Raw genomic sequence first — 5,023 nt, 5'->3', positions numbered from 1 at the left:
TAAAATAAAATCTGGAACATTTCTTGATAGAGTTATCAAATTAAAATCTTTTGCCTATTGATTATGGGCACTTTTGATTATCTTTCTCTAATTCAAAAAATATGTTGGGAGTACTTAAACTGTGGGCAGGATAATGTTAGGTACTTGCTAAAGATATAAAGAAGTAGAAATTCAGTCCCTACACATTTTCATGGGGTCCTACAGGAGCAGGATGAGGTAGTTTCACCTAAGCAAATGATGCCAATCAATATCTGGTGGTGAATTAGCAATTACTGATTATAACTGAATACTGGAATCAGAATGGGCCTGATAGAAGAGAATTAAAATCCAGTATTAGAAATGAGAATAGTGAGGCTCATAGAAATAAGGGATTTTTCATGTTTTATAAAGAGCATTTTCTAAGCCTCTATGGATAAGTCATAATAATACAGTTGTTTTTTTTTCCAATTGGTATAACTTTGAAATGTAACTCAATTAAGGTTTTTCTCTGCTACTATTTAGGTAGTACTTATGCCACAAAATGATTTATTTGATTTGTGCAGTTTTCATAAGAGAAGTAGGTAGATGAAGAAAGCTGAGGTTTTCACCAAGCTTTTTGTTCTTCCATCAAATATCAAAAATCCTTTTAGTATCTTTCCATAGCATCAACCCCATCAGAACGCTTTTAAAACCTACAAATGACCTACCAAACCAGAACAATGCACAAGCAAACAACAGAGCTTAAGAAGGAAAAGGACCAGGCAGGGATCCTCTTAATTTCTGTCACTTCTATTGGGACATGTATAAGGAATTTAATTTATTAATTTATTGAATAAATTAAGGCCTGATGTTCCATCTGTAGTCTCCATAGTCAAGAATATGCTCTTTGTCCATCTATTTCAGATCTCCAAAATAATTCCACTACAACATGACTTAGTGACTCAAATGGAAACTATCAAACCACATGGGGATATTTCTCAGTGCCAAATTATTTATAATAAGAAGGCATACATTTTGATTAAATATGGAGAGACTAAGAATGGGGTAATGTCTTGAGATGAAGAAAATAAGTTAATGGATAAAAAGTGCAAATTATTTATATTTGCCTTTTCAGTTAATTAAAAAAAATGCAAGTGTATTTAAAAAAACACAGTTTCCCAGGAAGCCCCAGTATTCACAAATAAGTGTGGGCAAGTCCGTGGCTATGAGTCTTGCCTACACTAGATATTTGGTATCCAAACCATAATAGTCCTGGAGAAGTTCAAAAGAGTTCCAGAATTAACAGAGCGCCTGGTGATAGCACAGAACTAATCCAAATCCCTCCCAACCGCAAGGCTTGCTAGAACTACGCTTGGGCTTGCAGGAGCACTGGCCTCCCTACTTTCACTTCCTGTTGTGTTGGTACATTCTTTTAACACTTCCATATTAAACCCTTTATAAAAAAGAAATATGGAACTGGGAGGAGGGGGCCTATTAGTGTTAATCTAGTCTGAGATATTCATAGTTTCTCCAGCCCATCAGCTACTCAAAGTCATCCAAAAACATAAAACCCATTACTCTCCTAGTCTCGAGATCACAATTTTATCTTCACCTAGATGAAATACAGACTTAGTTCTGAACTGGAGTCTAGTCCAAAATGCTTAACTTCTTACTTGTCTGTCTTTTTGCTACACTGTAAATGGGTATGAATTGTGCTTAACTCTTCTCTGTGTTCTCAGTGACTGGCACATAGGAAAACCTCAAATGTTTTAAGAAGAAATGAATAAATAAGCAAGTTTAAATAAACATTATAAAGACCTATGCAGCATAGAAAACAAAATAGACACATGAATAAGAACAGAAACTCACCCTCCCCCCCAAAAATATGATCAATTCTCTGCCAAGATCTCATAGACCAATGAATGCTATGAAATGTGGTATAGCATAGTGGGAAAACCCAGACGTGGGAGCTGGGACATAACTAACTAGCTGTAGAGTTCCTTCTCTTGACCTCAGTTTCTTTATCCAGATTAGAATATACTACTTAAGTCTCTTTCAGCTCTAATATTTTGATTCTATTAAGCATAGTCATGACTGGGCACCATGGATTACAAAAACAGAATTTTACAACATAAATAGGCACTCTGACTTATAAACATCCAGCTAAAGTACACTAAACAGGGAAACAAAACACCAAAAACACTATGGAGGAAAACTGGACATTCACCTGAGCCACCTGCATTCACTGCGCAGACCAGGAGCCAAGAGCTTACAACAGAAGACGGGTACCTCAAGGGAATACTGGCTCCTCTCTCCACATGCAGCCTAGGTTCCTCAGCACCTTACTCTGCGCCTCATCTAAAAAATGGGAGTCATATTAACATCCACATCTCAGGGCTGTTGTGAAGTTTAATTCAGCTAATATGCATGACATGCATCATGCTAATGCATTACCTCATATGCCATAAACAATAAATGTTAAGAAAAAGTCTCCAAATCTGCCTATTCCTCAAATGTGAGCAAAGATATCCCACTAACAGAAGACACACCTTCCCTTCCTCTTTGTCACACTGTGGTAAGGCCTTGAGAATTTTTTTTTTTTTTTTGTATTTTAATAAGATAAAGTTTAATACAAGGAACTGGCTACATGGTAATTGAAAAGGCTGAGACTCCAACCAGGAGAATTGAGGTGACCCAGAGACTAGCAACAGCAGGGAGTCAACTACACCCCTGAGGCTGTAGGGACAAAGAGGGGAGAGGTTTTTCCCAGGAACAAGGTCACTCTGTAGAAGGTAGAACCACTGTAGGCTTGTCCAACAATGGAGGCTTAAATGACAGCTGAGGCAGAAGGAAACATGAAGAAAGATCCTGGCCGCTCCCTTGGTCCTGACTGCTGGTCTCCTACCAGTGCCTCCCATTGGTCAGTCACCCGACTAACGCAGGAGCCTGGGAGACGCAGCCTGCAGAGGGCGGCTCCCTCACAATTCATAGCCTGGCAGGAGAAGAGTGGGAAGGGGACCTGAGGATCAGCACACACCTCACTCTGTCCTCTTACAGAATGGCTCCATATTAATTCCCCCTTACATTTTTCTGGAAAAAAAAAAATTGAAGCCCAGTAAGCCCTCTCTTCAAGTTTATCCTTTAGGCATGAATGTTCAAGATAAGTAAATTACCGTTTTGATACTGTATTGCATCAAATTTAAGACACATTGTCTCACATCTTAGCATCTCTAAAATAAGGATGGATCTTACAATTGATGGCATCTTCATTTCAATGAATATGGTAATAATGTTTTTGCTTATTTTCCATTCCAAACGTATAATGTTTCCATGATTTCATGAATTGTGTACAATTTTTTGTGACCTCAACTGGAAAACTTACCACTGTTTGTAATGTTATTTCTATGAGAAATTAATACAAGAATATTTGGAAAAATGATAAATGAGGACTACTTACACACCAAAAACCATTTCCAAAATCCTGAACCAAGGCCTGTTAATGTTTGAAGGACTAGGTAGAAAAAAATTTCTAATTACAAATAAATCAAATTAAAGTTCTGATCACACAGTCACCAATAACAAATAAGATTGATAACAAATACGATTTTCTAAACAGTGGGAAAATTACTCTGTAAATCAGCTTCAGTTTTTGTCCACCTAACTCAGAATGGCCACCAGCTTACACAGCCAGAAGGTCATGTAGCCCTAGGTTCACTCATCTTCGTGGGAAAAGGGGGAGGGAAGTGCAAGTGGCAAAATACACAAACTCATTTATTATTACGGTTTTTTAATAAAGTATTGGAAAGCCACTAAGTCAATGACCATTCCGTCCTGTGTATAGCTACCTCAGCTAATATGCGCAACATGCATTATGCTACACTTTCCTCATTCCGATAACTTATAACCCAAAACATCAAGAAATGCTAATCCTTGCTGAAGTTTATGAATACTCTCTCTCTCTCTCTCTCTCTCTCTCTCTCTTCCCGCCTCCCCTAGAATTCAGTATTTGAAAACCACATCTTTTCTGGCAGTTTTTGGGACACTCAGTCCCATTCAGTCAAGCAGGACAGGGAGCAAACGGCTTCTCCCCGGGCCCGGGCCCGGCGCGAGCGTTCGCACGACCCGCACAGGCCCCCAGGGTCTCAGTTCAGGAAACCCCGACGTCCACCGAGCCCAGCTTTCTCAGTCTTCCCTCCTCCGTAAGAGGAGGCGCGAGGCACGGCAGCTGGCCAGGTGGGGCTGCGTGTCGGAGGGAAGGGCCGGCGCGCTCCGCACGGAGTGAGAAGTTTGTGATCGGAGTTCGGCTAAACCGAGCCGGGGGAGGGACGCGGGGAGAAGTAGCCCCCGCGGTCTCCATCACCCTCCCCTCCCCAAATCAGCAAGTAGCCCAAGAATTACCAGGGTCTTCGTTCTGCAGCTTCAACATCAATCCTTTAATCCCCAGCAACCGCTCCCAGCACCCGCCGAAAAAGAGAAGGAATCCGAACTCCCTTCCCACTCAGAAGCGCTGGAGCCGCGCCGACTGCCCTCCCTCCCTCGCAGGGACACGCGCGGAGTTCAGGCCTGGCGGGGAGGCCCAGCGCTCGCCACCCTCCCTCGCTCGGTCGGGCCACGGCCGGTCGGCCGAGCCCCCGGGGTCGCCCCGCGGCGGGGACGGGAGGCTGAGCCCACCGGCTGCTCCCGGCGGACAGCTGGGGTCCGGCCCGCGCTCTCCAAGCGCATCTCGCAGGCGGCGCCCACCCGCCCATCTCCTCGGCGCTCCCAGGGCTCCTCCCTCCTCACCTCGTCCGCTCTGGGCCGCCGGCTCGTCCCTCGCAGCCCGGGCGGGGTCCTAGCAGAAATTGGGATGCCGGGCCGGCCGGGAAGGAGGAGGTGTTTGCTCAACTTCTGAGGACGTCATGCCCCTTCCTCCCGCAGCCAATCAGCGGCCGCCCTGAGGGAACAACCTTCTTCTCCGCCAATCGGCGGCGCTGCCAGGTGCTAGGTCATGCCCTGCCCCTGCTCCTCCCTGAAAAGCCTTCTGCGTTTCTGCTCTCTGACCTGCGTCCTTAACTGGGGGCCTCAC

The 5,023-nt window shown here is 44.0% G+C and overlaps 1 protein-coding gene across 2 annotated transcripts in view; it reads right to left on the bottom strand.

Moving 5' to 3' along the window:
* Positions 1-4,805, bottom strand: part of AASS (aminoadipate-semialdehyde synthase) — a 69,654-nt gene extending 64,849 nt beyond the window's left edge. For both annotated transcript variants that reach the window (XM_012652790.1, XM_012652791.1), the window contains exon 1: positions 4,741-4,805. The gene's annotated coding sequence lies outside the window, so the exon portion shown is untranslated. The remainder of the gene's footprint in view (positions 1-4,740) is intronic.
* Between the last annotated feature and the right edge of the window lie 218 nt (positions 4,806-5,023).

Source organism: Propithecus coquereli, unplaced genomic scaffold (assembly GCF_000956105.1).
Source record: "Propithecus coquereli isolate 6110/MARCELLA unplaced genomic scaffold, Pcoq_1.0 Scaffold4, whole genome shotgun sequence".
Taxonomy (NCBI): domain Eukaryota; kingdom Metazoa; phylum Chordata; class Mammalia; order Primates; family Indriidae; genus Propithecus; species Propithecus coquereli.
Note: the sequence above shows the minus strand (reverse complement) of the source record. Positions and strands in the feature narration are given on the sequence as shown.